The 13,795-nt window shown below is 35.1% G+C and overlaps 1 long non-coding RNA gene across 1 annotated transcript in view; it reads right to left on the reverse strand.

The window, feature by feature from the left end:
- The window catches only part of LOC123615154 (uncharacterized), a 508,039-nt gene that overhangs the window by 390,824 nt on the left and 103,420 nt on the right, over positions 1-13,795 (reverse strand). The window lies entirely within an intron of this gene.

Genomic DNA, 13,795 nt, shown 5'->3' on the forward strand with positions numbered 1-13,795 from the left:
ATTAGGTTTAATGTAATTGGAGATACAAACATAACTATTAATTATGTTTTATAGATTTAATGTACTACTTCTATTCCATTTTGAAAAGGATTCGTCTAAAATAATAGATCATTGTGTAGGATGAAGCAAATATGGAAGCTTAAAACGGTTTTCTGAAGGTATGTTGCCCACAGATAATAGTGTTCAAAAAGTTTAAAATTTATTCTTTTGAAAGCTCGCTGTCATATTTACAAATTGAGTCCTATCTTCAGGGATATATTCCATATTATTTTGCATTTCTTTCTTCTCTACTGTGAATTTAAGATGGATAGTTCACCTTATTTCATAGTAGACTTCTCAATATCTCCTTGTCCATCCATACATGATAAATAGTATAAACTATAAGGTCACTTTATATTTTGTTATTCATGAAGTCAGGAGATCTAGGTTCTGGTCTAGTTTTATATCATCTCAGGCTAGCCTCTTTCGCTCTGAAAGCCTATGCCCTCATCTCTAAAATAAGACAAATGATATCAGCTCTGTCTGCTTCATAGTGAGGTTATGAATACCAAGTGCTTTTGAAAGAGCTTTAAACACTGTAAAACCATCTAAAAGCAGAAGATGTGATTAGCTCCAAAGTGGAATAATAGTAAATATATTGTACAAGGTCACTTTTATTCATTCATGTATTCAACAATCTAATCCTCTTTCTTTTCCCCCTATGAAACAAATAGTAAGCATCTTCTGTGTCCCAGGGATTATCTGATATGAAGAAATCTAAAATGAAGAGATTAAAAGATACAGAGTTTATCTCTCAGGCACTCAAAGTCTATCTAGGTTGGGAGACAGACAGGTAAGCAGCTAATTAAAGTAGAAAGTCATAGTTGCCATAATAGACATAATAACAGAAAGCTGAGGAAATAGAAGAATCTAATAAATCTGTTCGAGAGAAATGCTTCATAGCAAAGGCAACTGGAGGTAAATTTTGGTGGGTTATTGTAATCAGAAGTTTGATTTGGGGTAAGATAATAGGGTGAAGGTCAAGATTTAAGTTGGTGTCTCGGGGTAGAAGGCTTGATAGACTATTGTTTGCACTGAGGTTTTCATGAAGAATTTGCACCTCAGGCAAGATTGCTACACAGGCTCTAAACTGGGTAGACAAGTAACAGTCATAAATAACAAACCTCTGAATGGTTCAGAGTAATTAATTCAATCATGTAATTTTATGCTCCTAGTAGATGACTGGCAGCCAGCCTCACTCTAGAGGCCACAGGAACTAGCACTCTAGGGATACTGGAATGATAATTGTATATGCTATTCTTTAAGAGGCATTTTCATGCTTAATTGCAAAGTCTTACAAAAATCCCATGCAATCTGAGAGGAACTGATAGTAGAGGCAATGCATATGTACTTTGCCTGAATAATTAAAGTGGATGGATTTAGACCATCCTATTCAAAATATACTTCTTTGGTAGGTTGATTATTTTGAGCTGAAAAGTGCATGAGAAACAGCAAATGCAGAAAGGGCTCCCTGACCTCCCATTACTCTCCCCTACCCGCCCCTACAATATATTTCCAAGTTACTGTCCCACAAATTACTGACCCTCACGCAAGGTCACTCAAGGTCACTCTTTTGTCTTGTTACATCCCTGTAATTTATTGTTCTTTGTGTAAAAAGGTATACAAATATTTGGCCCTAATGGCTTCTTTGGGTCTTTATTTCCCCTCTGAAAACTCCTATGTGCATATAAAAAAATTAAGTGAAATTATATATAAAAATAATTAAGTGAAATGTGTATTTTTTTCTCATATTAATTTGTCTTAAGTCAGTTTGACTCCTAGGCCTGAGTCCTTTCTTTTCTGAGATATTAGCATTTCTGGACCCAAATGCTAGTATTTCCACCAAGTTTTGAGAAATCTTAACCAGAAAAAGTGATCTGAGCATTAATATTGATAAAGATCTTGGATTTTACCTTACAGGTAATGAGGATATTTGCAGGAAAAAAAATGACAGTTTTTGAAAATTACTATTCTGACAACATCAAGGTCAACAGATAAAAATGAGGATGAGGATGCAGTTGACAGAAGAGAGGGAGAACAATTAAGAGTAATACACTGACTTAGATGTAAGACCATCCATGGTAGTGGTGATAAAAAAACAATGATAATAACGAAATACTCCTAAAGTAGTATTGACAGTATGCAATGAGACCAGTGTGGAGAGGAGGGAGGAGGAGGAGTTAAAGATTCTGATTTTGGAGTCAGTGTAGTTAGCAGCACCATTTACTAAAATATGTCATATACATGGAGTGGGTATGGCAGGGAAAATAATGAGTGCAATTTGGATACATTCATTTTTAAAGCACTTATGGGATATCTAAGTATAGATGCCAACATGATGGTTATAAATATGATTCAGGTCCTCAAGAAAAAGATCTAGACTGGAAATAAATATGTGTAATCACCAACTTGGTTCAAATCATAGAAAAGGTTGGAATGATTTTTTAAAAGACCATTTTAATTTAAAAGATGGCAACATTAACAGCTAGCCTGAAGATGAGATACCAACAAAGAGTTCTGAGGAAGAAAGTCACAGAGTAAAGAGAAGTAGTGTTGGAATTAATGAAAAGACAGTTTTAAAGCAAAAGGAGAGGGAAACTGGGTGCAGACAAAAGAGCCAAATGTTCCAGTCATACTGGCAAATGAAGAAATGGAAAAGAAAAATCAAGGATACTATTAACCTTAATATAATAGTCTGGCATTGTGGTTAAGATGAAATTCAAGTTTTAAAGGCTTTAGTAGTAAATAGATGTTGATGAAGAATACAGAAATATATGTTCTTCTCTCAAAAGGTTTATTTCAAAATATAGAATAAAAAAAGATGGTGGCTTGAAAAGGAATTGGTGTAGAGGGAAAGAAATTTTTGTAACTGATTAATCAATTATGAATTGATTTCATTCTATGGAGGGAGGTATAATGCTAATAAAAGAGGATATCAGAACTGGATTCTGGATCTAGTTTTTCTATTGTTGAGGGATACACTATATTATAATAGTTAGGGTATCCATTTTGGAGTTAGGCATCTTGTGTTCAAATCTCACTTAACCAGTTGTATGTCAATTCATTTAAATGTAAAATTAAGGAAATGTTTTTTTCTCATATGTTTGCTGCATCCAGCACACAGTAAGTACTCAATATGTATTCATTATTGCAGATTTCTTTCCACACAAGCATAGAGTATTTTTAAAGCAAATATATGTGTATCTATTGGCTAAGAATTTGGCTCCAAATCAATTTCTGATCAATATTTTATGCCAATGCAAATGCTGTTCTCTCCCTAAATGAGACAATGACTTTTTCCAGGATTAGTGGAACCTGCTAGAGCATGGAGCTGTCATTCAGGCCACTAACTTCATAGTAAATTTTATTCATGTTAATATCAGAATGTCTCTAGAGATCAGGATCTTTTCTCAATGTTAAAGACATGCTCTGAGTTTAGGGTACTTGTATCCAAAATAAGTGCAAATGCTTTTTAATTGAGGTTTCTGCATAACTTTGCTGGCTCAAATACCTAGTTCCTTGGATATATTTTTTTATTTTAAATGGAAAAGCATGCAAGATGCTCAATTAAAAAAAAAAAAAGAAAGAAAGAAAGAAAGAAAAAGAAAACAGATAAGGATGGCCAGAATCTCAACATCCTTAATTAGGTGCTCCAAGAGTATGCCATGTGGTTAATGATGGAGGTTACAGAATCAAACTTACTAGCTCAGACTGTAAGCAGATCTCTGCAGGAAACACCCTCAGCAGGAAATCCCTTTTGCCTTGTCACTTTAACAAAGCTACATTGTAACTAACTTTTAAATCTGGTGCCCCTGTGCTTTACAAATCTTTTGATCACATAATACTCTGCCTAACTTGTTGGTGTTCTCCATAGACCAAAGAAGTAGAAATGGAGAGTAAGAAATTATTCACAAATGATCAGATCTCTTTCCTAGTTCTCCTTCAGTAATCTCACAAATTGTGAACAAGATAGCATCTAAGGAAAATTCACAAGGAATTGACAGTCCTGTACATCAAGCCTGCCTGCAGTGAGGGATGGTGATGACTCTGATCCCCTTATCTCAATGATCAACTGAGATCACTTCTTTTTTCCTTTAAAAAGTTCGCAGCTGAGCAGAATCTTCTGAGATAGTTTTTGGGGACACTGAGTCCACCATTTCCCCAGATTGCTAACATTCTAAGTAAAGGCATCTTTATTTTCTATCAACATCACCTCTCCCAAGTATTGCTTTTGAGTGGCAAGTAGCAGAACCTGAGTTCAGTAATAAGACTTGGCTCTAAACACATATGGAAAATAGGTGTGACAATAAGAGAGTTGAATAATAGCTTTCTTCTCCTGTAGTCTCAAGAAATCAGATCCATAGCTACTTCCCCAGAGGTCCACCTGATCCTACTTGATAAGTTTTTAAAGGCAAGTGTATAATTTCAATTAGAAAAAGACACAAGATCTGTTTTACTATAGCAGTTGAAAGTAGGGTTAAACATTGATGATAAGGTGATCTAGAAAAGACTGATTTCAAGTAACAGAGAGAAGATGTAAAAGATGGAGAAGTAAATGGAGAGGAGAAACAGCAAATACGGAGGGGAAGGAGAGGGTAGAGGAAGAGGAGAGAAATAGATGGGAGGAGGAAGGGCAACAATGCCTTCATACCACTCTCCAAAGACATCAATTTCATGGAATAACAAAAATTTTAAATCTTACATTTGTAAGAAGATATTCTAGCACCAGAGACCAAGTGCTAAGATATCTAAACACTCCAGTTTGGTTTTGTCCACACCAGAATCCCTCTTTCTTAGTAGGTGAGTAAGGAGCAAGAGAAACTTTAAATAACATACTAGGAATGAAGCATCTATAACCAAAAGAGAATTTTGACAATCTAAGGTGAAGGCAAAAAAGCTAAAACTAGAGATTAAAGTAGGAAAAATATGATATTTATGGAATGATCCTGGAAAAAGAAGGGGACTCCCATTATAATTAAGAGAGAGAGTGTTGATGAAAATATGTGCCTTGAAAGAGAGACAGGAATAATGAGCTCACCTTCTCATGACTTCTGACTCTCTGAAAATTCAAGGGACCCTTATCTAATCAGGGTGAGAGGGCCTGAAGAGACTTATAAGTGTTTGCATCAAACCATGGAGAATCCAAGGATTAGGGTTGTGAGGGAGGAAAAATAATTTTCCTCCTACCCTTTTAGGTTCTTGGCTGAGACCGACTGTTACCAGGGCTGTTGCCCCAGAATCATACCCCTGCCCTTCCCTTGAATAGAAACCAATTACTCTTAATCTAAGTTTCAAGAGGAAGCTGCAAAGGAAAAAAAGAAAAGGAAAAACCAACGACTGGTTAGAATCAACTAGGCCCAAGATGTAGGAGGATTTGACTTTGAATAGACTTTGAGCCTCATTATAAGCTCACTGTAATTCATGCAAAATGACACACCCACCTATGCCATGACAGCTGATTATCACCATGACAACAACCAGAAAAGCCCATACAAAGACTGAAAAGGAGGGTTGCATCAGTTCCAGGTCCTAACCACACCCCATGTTCCCAGATAACTCATTAATATTCCTCCATTCTTTCCAATTCTCTCCCTTTTACCTTGACCCTCCTATATGTTTGGTGCCTCCACCTGATTTGGATTAAGAAGTTGATTTGCCAACTAGGTTCCCCTTTCTCCATTCTTTTGGCCATTGATTAAAGCCTGTGCTGTTCCAGTCTCAGCACTGGTTTCATTATTGTCTGGGTGAATCCAGTCCAAAAAAGAACCTCCCTGGCTGGGACAGGGGTGTCTCAGCCTGGGCTAGGACCTCACCAATTCAGTAATACAACCTATAATAAAAGACAGATTAATAGAAGAAAAACAAACAGAAGTTTAACAACACATATACCTCCTGTATACATGGGAGATAACCAGGAAAACTGACTAACCACTAGAAATGGCTCAAGTCGCTGCCTTAAATACCATCTTCAACTAAAGATAAAAGAATGATGTTGGGGATGGGGAGAGCCAGTTACAGGAGGTTATCAGGCAGAGCACAAAAAAAAAAAAAAAAAAAAAAAAGGGTATGGTGGTCATGCAGATTTAAATCCAAGCATTTAAAAAACTTTTTTAAATTAAAAAAAAATTTTATTGAAGTGTAGTTGATTTGCAACATTAATTTCAGGTGTACAGCAAAGCAATTCAGTTATACATATACACACATACATATTTTTTGCTTTTCAGATTCTTTTCCATTATATGTTACTACCAGAAATTGAATACAGTTCCCTGTGCTATACAGTAGGTCCTTGTTGTTTATCTATTTTATATATAGTAATGTGTATCTGTTAATCCCAAACTCCTAATTTATCCCTCCCTGCTGTTTCTCCTTTGGTAACCATAGTTTGTTTTCTATTGTCTGAGTCAGTTTTTGATTTGTAAATAGCATTTGTATCATTTTAACTCTGTACTATTTTTGCAACTCTCTGTAAATATAAAATTGTCTCAAAATGAAATATTTAAAATGGCTATGGTTATAGAAATACCCAATTTAAATCTAATCTATTTTAAGTCAGCCAAACTATAACATATTTTGTAAAGATTTCTCAATGCAGTTTAAGTTGTTGTTGTGATTTTTTTTGTTTTTATATTATATCCCTCTTAGGATGTGCAGTTAATGTACTGTTTTAAAGTCAAAGTAATCTTCTTCATGGTCATGCCATTAATTTAATAGACATCCAGGGTCAAGTGTTTCTGTTTATTTATTTATTTGGTTGTTTCATTTCTTTCTTTCTTTCTTTCTTTCTTTTTTTAAAATCCAAGCCTTCTTCATTGAGTTTCCTAGAGAATTAGTCTTCCTTCTCTTCCTGGTACAGACAGGGAGACACACTTACAAATGGAGATTTTTCTTACAAATGTAAAAGTTTCCTACAAAAAGTAACTTCTATTCAGTTTTCTTATCTCCTGTTCAAAAAAAAAAACACTTCAAAATAACTCTTATGGTAAAGAAGCATATTTTGAGGAGGCATATTCTGCTCCTCTTCAGGAATCAACATTTCTAATTTAGTTTAAGAACAGAAAACTGTCAAACAGGATTTATCAGGCTAATCAGAAAAGAATCAGAAAAACCACCTGTGCATAGCAATTTTTCGAGAGAAATTGTCTTGCAAAAGCATCTTTCTTTTTGGTTTGGTACACAGGAGACAAATTTAAATCTTCCTCTGACAATTCTCACTATTCAGTATCGCTAGTAATATAAACTAAATAAAAATAAGGAAATGCTGTTTTGTGTTCCATGGCCATATAACATGTCTTGAAATATCTATGGCTCTAACATATTTGAAGTCTATTGTAAAGGTAGTTAGAAAATTATATAATTTTCCTTCTCTTGGTGAAATTCACAAGCTCAAGGAATGTGCCTTTTGAAGTGACTTTATGTTAAATTAATTTTATTTGGTTTAGCACATTAGCAGATGTGCTTTCTATTGGGAGACTGCTTCTTCCTATAAAAGAGGTAATACAAAAAAGTGAAAAGTGTACACATTTTAGTGTTGGGATACTTGGGTTCTAGACTCAACTCTAAGTGATGCCTAAATGTTCTATGAAGATTTTAATGTCTACCCTAATGTAAGCATTTAGGGTAGAGAGATCCCCGGGGGGGGGGGGGGGCAACCAAATATGGCTTTTTAACCTGAGAAAAGCCAGAAGCACTTTCTTGAACTGTTCCACAGGATTTAAACCACCCCCTGGAATGTTCAACCACCAGATCAACTGGAGCCTAAAAAATGAAGATGTTTACCTTTTCTGACCCTCAAGACTTCAATCAACTAAAGTTTGGACTCTACTGACCTTTGCTCCAATTCTATGCTGAATTCTTCATGAATATGTATGCAACCTTAGCTTAAAATTTCCTCAATTTTATTGTTCAGATAGATATTACTTTGGAAAAGATCCTCAGTGTTCTCCTTACTTGCTGCAAGTAATAAATCCTTCCTTCTCCTATTCTGGTTGTGTCTTTTGGCTCAACACACACCAAGAGGCTAACCCAGTTTTCAGGTAACACTAACTCTCCACAAGATATGACAACCTTTATAATTGGGTCAAGCATTCTGATGAACACTCTAATGATCAGGAAGTAAAAAAAGTCCACTGCAGTATTAAAGCAGTAGCAACAACTCTGACAGACATGAGCTAAGTTCACGCATAAGTCAGAATCTGAAGGAAATAAAATGTAGGTACCAATTTTCCATCACTTTGCAAATCTCTTATGCCTAAGCCCTCTCTTTCTTGTTCATAAAGGCTATAGCATGTGGGCATTGATGAATTTATGTGTAATCATGATCTCCTTTCTTAAAGTATTTCTGCTTTGAGAAGTACTCTTGGGAATGAATCCTTAATGTTTTGAGATATGAAACTGTTCAAAATAGTAATATTGCTGACAAGCATTTTCAGATTAATAGGTTTGTTCCATGTGTCTTCATTAAGGAGTGATTAACTCCAAAATCAAGTTAAATTTATATCCATACATGTGTCTCAACACGTATGTATAATAAAATGACTCAGAAAAAGGAAATAAACCAAAATATTGGCAAGTGCTGTAATTTGTGGGTTTTAACTTTACTCTTTATTTCTGTGCCTTCCAGATTTCCTGTAAGCACGTAGGGATTCAGAGCAGGCCCCCAGAAGATGTGCCGCTTGAGCATGTGGATCATTTTGAGCTAAAAGCAATGGAGCCCCTGTGAGATCAGGAGAAAATACTGCCCCTCAACACACACACACCCTTAACTACCCAGAAGAATTTAAATTGGGAATTTTCCCAGAAAAATAAATTTATCTAAGTGGCCCCATCTATATGGCAGGACAAATGTCAAATTACCAAACATCTTCATTTCTTATTGTCCTGAGAATGACCCTTGTGTCCTTCGAGGCCCCAGGCCCCCTATCTCATTCCTTAGCTCAGGATGGGTATATAGACCTCATTCTACCTTCCTTTCTGTCTTTGAACCTCTCATATTTGTGGGGTCTCTGACTCTTTCATGTATGTGAAGTTCTTGTACATACAAAATTAAATTTGATTTTCTCCTGTTAATCTGTCTCATGTTAACTTAATTCCTGGACTAGCTAAAGGAATTTAGAAAGGTAGAGGGAAGTTTTCTTCCTTCCTGGAATTACCACCTTTATAAGTAGTAAAGACATCTGCTAGACTGGAACCGGATGGCCAGCAGAAAAGAAAGGGTCTGGGTGCTTCCGTTGGCATGTTTTGATAAATTAATAGGCAGAAAAAAGTCTACTGAGGGTTTCTTTCTTCCCTATTCCTGATTTTGGAAAGATAAATTTTCTAAAGTTCAAGACAGGAAAATTCTTTCAAGTATGGATAGAAATTATTTCTTGATAAGTAGATATTAAAAATTTTAAAAATAGGTGACTAGTAAACAAGTTTCTGTTCCTCTTATTGTATTTAGAATATATTTTTGCTTTTAGGGACTTTATTATCAGTATCTTCATATAGTAATATTTGTTTGATGATTCAGTTTTATGATTTTTTCCAATTCAGATTTTTTCTGTATAATTTCTTTAAATAGAATTACAGAAAAACAGAATAATAGAAAAAAATAGAAAATTTCATTAATGTGTTTCAAAATAATGTTAGTTTAAAAGCACTAGTGGACTCACTTTCGCTCTAAGGTACACAATGACTGATTCTTTCACTGACTGGGGTTTGCAGTAGCCCTTGAGATTAGACTTCATTTATCATCCAAGGATTCACTGTAAATGGACTCTTTAAAAATTTTTTTCAGATGGTAAGATGTGGCTCTTGGACAAGCACAAAGATCAAAGGTGTAAAAAATTACACAAACTGGATTTTATATCCAAGAATGCCAACTACTTTAAACTTCAATAATATTAGTTAACAAAATCCTTTAAGAGCATATTTTAGATAATTGGTTTTTTCCATATAGCCCCTTTCTTTCTCTTTCTCTTTCTCTCTCTCTCTCTCATTCTCACTCTTTCACTTTCTCTCTCTCTCTCTCACTTCAAAATTAAGCAAGCATTTGAAGCAGCCTGAGGTGTAAAAGAGGGTAGTAGAGTTGCCTGGGTTGAAATGATGGTTGTTTACTCGTCTCCTGGTTCCTGCTGTTTTACCCAAGCTAGAAATAAGGGGGTCTTCAGAATCATTAGGATTTCTCAAAGCCCTTATACCATAAGATTTATCACAGTTTCCTAATTTTATACTGTAGGGGAGCAAAACTTGCTACCCTAAGGTATCTCTTTGGCATGAGGACTAATTTAGGTTGATTATTTTTAAGGCCCCAAAGACTCAGGAAAATCCTTTGAGTTTCCCCCTAGCTGCCTAAAGAATATGGAACTGTTCCAGGAAGGGAGCATCACCATAGACAACTAGAGCTTGCACTAGGTGTGGTAGACAGGGAGGCACCAAGCAAAGCCTGTCTGGTAAAATCCCACTCCCTGCCCCATTGTCTCGGCATGGCCCAGCAAACATTGTTTGCTGAACATTTGCTTTTCCATCTTCATGTGAGTTGTTTTCCTTCCTCGTGAAGCCCCAAACCACAACTCAAAACACCCTCTTACGTCTTTAGCTGAAGATGGTACTTAAGGTAAGGGTTTCAGCAGTCTTGGTCAGTTATTCATTTTCCTGGGTCTCTCTCATGTATACATGATGTTAAACTTTGATTTTCTCCTGTTAATCTGTCTCATGTTAATTTAATTCTTAGATCAGCCAGAAGAACCTAGTAGGATAGAGGAAAATTTATTCCTCCCCAACAATACACATAGTTTTGGTTATTTTTTTTTTATTATTACTTGGGTGATTGGGAGGCAGCAACTGAAAAAGGGAAGCAGCTGGTCAGGCAGTAATATCTACTTTGGTCCCAATTCTTAGCTATTTTCCACGACATTCTGATAGACCTCAAAAATGCTACTTTGTATATTACCAGCACCTGATAGAATAGGAAACATCTGCAAAATCTCATCCTATTGCTCTTGCAGAAAATAGACAAAATACAGATTAGTTAATTAAGTGCAAGTTCCTATTTCAGGAACAGACTTTTGGAACTCTCCGTTAACCTGGCAATTAACAAACTGGGCAGACTATGACTTTTGGCTGAAACTCACAGGCATTGAAGTACATTTTTGAAAAATGCAAAAGGTAAGGGGAACTAGTTTTTACCCCGGGAAAGACACATGAAGATATGGATGTGATGTGCTCAGGTATCACTGAATTAAATATTGTCATAATTTGAAATTTGGTCCCAAAGTAGAATCTTCTTAGAGCTGTCATTTGACTGCGTTCTCAACAAAAATGACAATAATATAACTACAAACACAATCATAACAAAAACACTTTTTTGTCTAAAATCCATTAGACTATTCTGCTTAGCCCATTTGTTCTCATTCTCTACTAGACTGCTGGTAGAATTACATGTAATATCCAGAATGATCATTTACTTCATTTAGAAATAAGACTTTTACTGCTTTCTAAAATTTTAAATACTGAAATGACATATAGGTCCTGTAAAAGACCCTTTCCTGAGGACTTTCTGTGACCTGTAGCATTTGCATAAATGACATTTCATCTTAACAACCACTGACTCTGACTGTTCCACTCTAAGAAACAGATAATAAGCAGCACACTCTCGTTTCTTGAACAACAAATGTATATTTCTCTGTGTATATTTTTCCAGATTGAGGTGGCTGAAGAACATTTTTCTTGTTTGTAAGGATAACACTGGGAAGAAGCTATATTAAAAGTGACATTGATATAAGTACTACTTTTATATGGGCTACTCTTGAAAAACAAAAACTATTGATGTTCTTGTTTGAACACCCATTTTACCAAAGGGAAAAAAAATCCCATTTAATGGTATTGTTATATAAGCTTTATTATTCAAGCCCCAAACCTCCAAATACTAGCCTAACATTGCAGTAAGTAGTTGAAATTTCTCTTTTCATATTTTCTATCTAATAATCAGCACAGCATATATTCAGAGAGTACTGCAATACGTGATAAATGTCCACATCATATTTATTAGTTTTTTTTTCATTGAGTGTTGATCCTATTTCTAGTTTTGACTGGTTACAGGGGCCTATTCATTTTTTATATTGATAGTAGATGCTTACTGTTAAAAATCTTACATAAATCAGCCTTTATTCACATGCAGTTTTATTTGTTTCATAAAACCAGTAATATGCCATCACTTAGACACCGTCAACATTTTTCACGTGAAAAAGTGATTTTACTGCTTTACATCCATGTGCTTATCATTTAGAGAAATAATCTCAGCAATTTCTCTTGAGATTTTATTCACTGAAAAAAGAGGTTCTTAAAAGCTCAGGACTTTGTGGCAAAACAATTGGCATTGTCTATTACGCCTGGATAAACGTTTGTACTTTTTAACGGTTTCCTAGCATTCTCTTTTCAAACAATGCCTGTCTCAAAATCAACATTGCACTCAATGATGTTTCTATTTTTGTTTTCCTTGATCAGTACCAGGGGAAGAAGAATATAATGGGCCCTGCAGAAGGCTTGTTCAGGGTAACATGGAATCCAAGGGAAAGCTAATCACCTAATGATTCCAAGGCAGTTTAAATTCTTGCTACCCAGTTCACTTCTGTAAACAATCGGTGCCTGATGTGTGCCTGAAGGGCTAAAACACTGACTGCACATTTCTGCTATATTTACAAGAATAAGGCAGTCCACGTGTACAAAGCATGTGAGACAAGAACTACCCCGTGCTTCTGTCAGAGCTTGGCTTAAAGGACAAGACCAAATGGAACTGAACGTAAAATAGGTTAAAAATATGAGTATATGTGCCAGTTTGATTTTTTTTTAAATATGAGATATCCAAAAGAAAAATATCCAGTTGTGTTGCATGAGAATATGTTTTGAAATTGAAATATTTAAAAAAAAAAACAGAATGGAAATTTGGACTGTTTAATATTTAATTTGAAGGAATTATATATTAAAATAACTCAATTTTTATAAAAACAAGTTTGTACAGGGAAAATCTCAAAGACTGAATAGGAAAGCATTGGAAAGGAAATACATTCTTATCTAAAAGCAGGGTAACTTGGAAGCTGAAAACTCTTCAAACAAAACAAGTTCTTCATGCAAATTTTGTTTTCTTACTTAAAATTTTTTCTTAAAGTTTAAAACCTGCATTTGTTGGTTTTCCAGTGATATGACACTTCAAAAGAGAAAAATCAGTTTCCTTTTCCTTGAACCAAAATGAAATCCTTTAACAAAAAGTCTTTTGGTAGTGAGTCACTAGCAATGAATATAGCTCAAAGCCTTGTTTAAAGAAACTCAGTAATACCAAAAAGCAGAAGAGAATATGAAAAGAAAGAAAATCTGTACTAAGTATGATCTAAAAAAATTAATTTAAGAAATTCCCCCCCACCTTGTTTCTTCCAAGAAGGTAATAACAGTTGGGAATCTTTCACATAGAATTGGCCTCAAGCAGTCCATGAAATACAGAGAATGCAGAGACACAATTGAAGCGGAAATTGTTTCAAAGACCTCAATCTACACTATCCTAAATATGCAAATAAAAGACCTTAAAGGTAGAATTAGGAAAGCCTGGCTGTAGAGAGAGAAATGGAATCTCATGTAAATACTGAGACTCAGGACTGAAAACGCACTTTATATTATCTAAACTACTTCACCTTATATACTAAGTAAATCATATCATTGTGGCAAAAATCAGGTATCATTAATAGAATCCCTATTAAAGGGACCTCAGATAATACATTTTTTT

The sequence above is a fragment of the Camelus bactrianus genome, chromosome 12 (genome assembly GCF_048773025.1).
Source record: "Camelus bactrianus isolate YW-2024 breed Bactrian camel chromosome 12, ASM4877302v1, whole genome shotgun sequence".
NCBI lineage: Eukaryota > Metazoa > Chordata > Mammalia > Artiodactyla > Camelidae > Camelus > Camelus bactrianus.